Below are 5,627 nucleotides of genomic sequence, written 5' to 3' on the forward strand. Positions count from 1 at the left end.
AGGAGGAACTAGCGTGTCATTGTCGTCTCCGCCCGCATGGAGGAGGCGCGCATGGTGGCTGTCACGGCGGAAGCCAGTCGCGCGCGCGTCGAGCCCTCAAACCGGGTGCGGACGCGGAATCTACCTTCAAGACCTTGAATGCCACGTGGATCCTGCAATCTGAAGGAGCAATTTGGGTCAGTTGAGCCATGTGAGCCGTTTGATGCAACATGGATGGCTAGAAGGGCTTCTTCCACCTCTTCTGCCGTCTTCTTCCTTCACTCCGTCGAACTTCTTTCACAAATCGACTGACCCAAATTATACTACTAGTACGAACGTATTAAGTACAGTAGGAACACGAAGATACGAGCATGTAACGACCCGAACCTGATAAGATTCGATGTCTCTGTGCTCACTATGCTAGTCCCTGGATCGACTCGCTAGCACACACAGTACATATGAATATCAAATAACAAGTGCATCATTTACTATAACGTATGATCCAGAATTCGCAAAGTATTACAAACTGAGTAGCACATAGCTAGCTTTATTCAATAATAACAGTGGAAATGTAGCCTAACAAATGATGAGTCCCATCAATGCCCACTGGGGAAAATGTTGAGTGAAGACTCGCGACCCTACTGTATCTCACTGATCACCTGAATATCCTGCAACATGATAAGTTGCAGCCACAAAGGGTCAATACATTGAATGTATTGGCAAATTACACATAATGATAAAGCAAACCTACATCTACCTGCAAAGTATGACAAACAAAACACTCAAGTTTGGTTTCGCGTAAAACTACCTTCACCTACCTCCATGACATAGGCAAGGTGCAAACAACACAGATGATAAAGATCTTCAAGATGTCTCAAGTGCGCTCAGCCCTGGCGCATTCTCAAGGGACAATAGAGCGCTCAGCCAGTGACGCATTCACATGAGAAAAAGCCCCGACAACCCAAGTGTGCTCAGTCATGGCGCATTCTCTAGGGACAATAGAGCGCTCAGCCATTGACGCATTCACCTGAGAAAAAGTCCCGAGCCTACAGCTATAAAGACTCACCACTTCCATGCACCACTCGACACATACCCACGTCTACCATAGCAAATCCAAGCATACAATTAAACAATGCAAACAGTACACGCACATGGCGGCACACAATATAAGAGGCATACCAAGCATATAACATATCATAACAGTGCACAACAGACATATAGGATGAACATAATCAAAAGTGCAACTTGCCTTGAACGGTGTTGAAGTACTCTAACGCTTAATTCCGATCCGCTTCACACTCCGAACAATCTATACGATTAATGAAGGCACCAATAAATAAACCATACTCACATAAATCACAATAAAGCCAACAACAAATAATTCAAATAAAAAACTTAATTAACAGAACATATCCGTAGGTATATATTATCTACATGCCAGTAGGATCACAATGCAAAAAGAATCAACTGATTTGGATCAACGGTTTAAAAGATATGGCCTCCGAAAGTTTGAATTCAAATTTAAACAAATTCAAATTTAAATAGTTCAAATTTGTGAAATTTTGGTTCTGCAGTATTCTACTGGTCACTATGAGTACACTGGAAATAGAATCATCTAAATCGGAGTTATAGGCTAAAAGATATACTTAAATGAAATTTTGGTATGAAATCTGCCCAAAATAAATTGTGTCAAAATAGATTTCTTTGAAGAACTGCTGCGGCTGTGGATGTGCCACGTGGCAGCACGTTATAGGATGGAGTGTGTTCGCTGTGAGGGCTAAACGACGGACGGCCGCAACTTAACAGATAACGGTTCGGAAATAAAAAAACACAGATGATCTAATCCCGGATATTTAAAGAAGATCGGACGGCAGGGAGACGTGCTCACCTGAGAACAGAGCTGGGCGTCGTCGGAGGTGGAGACGGACGGCGCCGGCGGCTCGGGCAGCGATGGTGGCGCCTGCTCCGGTGGTCTCCAGACTCCGGAGGGTATCGTACGGGGCGTGGAGCTCTGCTGCGGTCTCGACGACGTCCTCAGCGGCGTCGGTGGCGAGCGGGGATGACGACAGAGGGTGGCTGGAGCTCGGGCGGTGGGGTGTTCGTTGGGGCGAGCTCGAAGCACTCGGGTGGGTGCTTCCCTGCGAGAACTAATAGGTGAGGGAGAGAGACGAGACCAGGGGGAAGAGACTAGGGGCAGGAGCAGAAGCTGGGAACCTCCAGAGGCGATGCAATCGACCGGCAGAAGCTTCAGACGGCGGCAAACTCCAGCGAGATCTGGGCGCCGTTCTAGGGCACGGGAGGCGGCGAAACGAAGAAAAATCGGTAGAGGAGGGGTTGGGGAACTTATATAGGGTGGATCCCGTGTCCTGGGGTCAAGAATCGATCGATTCGACCTCGCTGCGGTTTGGGGAGCTGCAGTGTTCCTGACGAACACGGTTTCATGCCGATGATGACAAGTGGGCCAGAGCCGTCAGCGGTAGAGAGCAGGTGGAAGAGAAAAAAAAAACAAGAAAGAAAGGGAGCTCCGGGATGGGCTGCGGTCTGCGCCGAAATGGGCTGGCCTGCTTGCTGGACTGCGCGCGCGGGCGAGGAAAGGAGTTGGGCCGCAGCAGTGCTGCCCGACTGCACGGTGTGCACGTTGCCCTTTTTTTAAACCTCTGCTACAGGAATTATAAATAAACTAGGTAAAAGAAAATACTAGAAAAATTCCCAAAAATCACCAAAAAAATATAGTAAAGTTGCATTACTAATATAAACTACAGGAATCTTAGTTCCAGCTCTAATGCAATTTTGTAAACCATATTTTATGCAATAAAGAATACACAAAAAACAGTATAACATAAATATAAAAAATCATTTGGAGTTTATAAAATTGCAGAAATACACCAGGTGAACTCCAAATAATATTTTGATCATTATGAACTTTTTATAACAGGGGAGAAGTCATGTTATCTCCACTCCAACAATTTGCCTTAAGTTGCAATAATGATTTGAATATAAAAAAATATTCAAATATGCATAGAAAATCATGATGAGGAAGAATGATCCTATTAACATACCAAATCTAAAAATTTGGGATGTTACAAATCTACCACCCTTAAAATGAATCTCGTCCTCGAGACTCGAAGAGGCTAGAAAGAAAAGGCTAGGGTCGGGGTGCTCCTTGAATATCCATTGTCCATCCAAGAGTGTGGGGTACTACCACCCTTAGAATAAGAGTCACCGGTCTTCAAAATCTTACTCCTTCGATGAAATCCTTCACGCATATGTCTTACACTCCCTTGAAATTTTGAATCCCTTATCAAAAGAGTGGCCTTCCATTTACTGGACCTTCATAGCTCACAGGTCTTGTAGAACATAACAAATATCGATGCTCTCATGGTGGTCATCGAGAATGGTTCCTACAGAAACGGGTCTTGGCTTATTCTCACCGTATAACCTACTATTGGCAATGACTGCCTTCTACAAGGGTCAAACATCATACCATTCTAAGGTTCAGGCTTGACAACGTCGTCACTCTACTGTAGGTAAGTCACTCTAGATTACCATCCCACATAGCAAGAGCGAATAATAAGAGTAAGTCGGCATGGTGATCAATCCATTCCGCACTCAAATCATTACCTTGTATATGGTCTAGAAAATCTCGCATTCTAACACTCGGGCATCCTCACAAGCATTGCAGAAATTTCTCTTGTTCACGAACTGGGTTCGGATAGATCCATTGGTTCTGCATGCCAAACAAAACATCTATCGTTCCCTTCAACTCTCAGGTTTGTGTCAACTACTATAAAACATATGCTGATGAATTGTAGCTTCCTCCAGGGTTCTTCCTTCAGCAAGATTGTGCTTGCTTTTTCGTGGATCCTGGCTTATGTGGTTAAACTTGAACTCATCACTGGGTTGCAGCATAGATTAGGATATAGACAGAATAAAGATCTAAGGGGAAAACACTACCCATATGCTCATGCTAGCAACAAAAACTCCAGCAACAAAACCAAACACTATATTCACACAATTCACACAAGTCATCCAAACTATCCTAAAGTAATCACATCAAAAGAGCACATATGATCAATCAAAGCACCCAATTGCATAATACAAACAATCCACGAAATATGACAACACGGAAAGCAATGACCAAGCAAACATATAACATATCACACAACACAAGCAAAACCTACAGGTAAGGTCATATCCACAAGAGATATGATCTCATCATACTACCGCAAATCGTTTATCGAACACAACTTAGGAATGGTGGTCTGCCAATTAAACTCCTTAAGTAACACTAATATAATTTCAGGGGTCATCTATATTGGAAAAGAAAAGATATGAGTATGAGAGTATGAACTAACAAGTAGACAACAAGTTGTAAAGTAAGTTTTCACTCCTATGGCTTTTCTAATTCATTTTCTAGGGTCACGACTTACAGTCAACACACTGCTCTGATACCATCTGTAACGACCCGAACCTGATAAGATTCGATGTCTCTGTGCTCACTGTGCTAGTCCCTGGATCGACTCGCTAGCACACACAGTACATATGAATATCAAATAACAAGTGCATCATTTACTATAACGTATGATCCAGAATTCGCAAAGTATTACAAACTGAGTAGCACATAGCTAGCTTTATTCAATAATAACAGCGGAAATGTAGCCTAACAAATGATGAGTGCCGTCAATGCCCACTGGCGAAAATGTTGAGTGAAGACTCGCGACCCTACTGTATCTCACTGATCACCTGAATATCCTGCAACATGATAAGTTGCAGCCACAAAGAGTCAATACATTGAATGTATTGGCAAATTACACATAATGATAAAGCAAACCTACATCTACCTGCAAAGTATGACAAACAAAACACTCAAGTTTGGTTTCGCGTAAAACTACCTTCACCTACCTCCACGACATAGGCAAGGTGCAAACAACACAGATGATAAAGACCTTCAAGATGTCTCAAGTGCGCTCAGCTCTGGCGCATTCTCTAGGGACAATGGAGCGCTCAGCCAGTGATGCATTCACATGAGAAAAGGCCTCGACAACCCAAGTGCGCCCAGTCATGGCGCATTCTCTAGGGACAATAGAGCGCTCAGCCATTGACGCATTCACCTGAGAAAAAGTCCCGAGCCTACAGCTATAAAGACTCACCACTTCCATGCACCACTCGACACATACCCACGTCTACCATAGCAAATCCAAGCATACAATTAAACAATGCAAACAGGACACGCACATGGCGACACGCAATATAAGAGGCATACCAAGCATATAACATATCATAACAGTGCGCAACAGACATATAGGATGAGCATAATCAAAAGTGCAACTTGCCTTGAACGGTGTTGAAGTACTCTAACGCTTAATTCCGATCCGCTTCACACTCCGAATAATCTATACGATTAATGAAGGCACCGATAAATAAACCATACTCACATAAATCACAATAAAGCCAACAACAAATAATTCAAATAAAAAACTTAATTAACAGAACATATCCGTAGGTATATATTATCTACATGCCAGTAGGATCACAATGCAAAAAGAATCAACTGATTTGGATCAACGGTTTAAAAGATATGGCCTCCGAAAGTTTGAATTCAAATTTAAATAGTTCAAAATTGTGAAATTTTGGTTCTGCACTATTCT

General features: G+C 43.1%; 1 long non-coding RNA gene across 1 annotated transcript; it reads right to left on the bottom strand.

Moving 5' to 3' along the window:
* Window positions 1-438: 438 nt before the first annotated feature.
* LOC120965902 (uncharacterized) lies at window positions 439-2,450 on the bottom strand. Its single transcript, XR_005758883.3, has 3 exons — window positions 2,194-2,450; window positions 1,868-2,117; window positions 439-1,288 (listed from the first exon to the last, which is right to left on the bottom strand). It is a non-coding gene; the product is annotated as an uncharacterized lncRNA (long non-coding RNA).
* Window positions 2,451-5,627: the final 3,177 nt, after the last annotated feature.

Source organism: Aegilops tauschii, chromosome 6 (assembly GCF_002575655.3).
Source record: "Aegilops tauschii subsp. strangulata cultivar AL8/78 chromosome 6, Aet v6.0, whole genome shotgun sequence".
NCBI classification, from domain to species: domain Eukaryota; kingdom Viridiplantae; phylum Streptophyta; class Magnoliopsida; order Poales; family Poaceae; genus Aegilops; species Aegilops tauschii.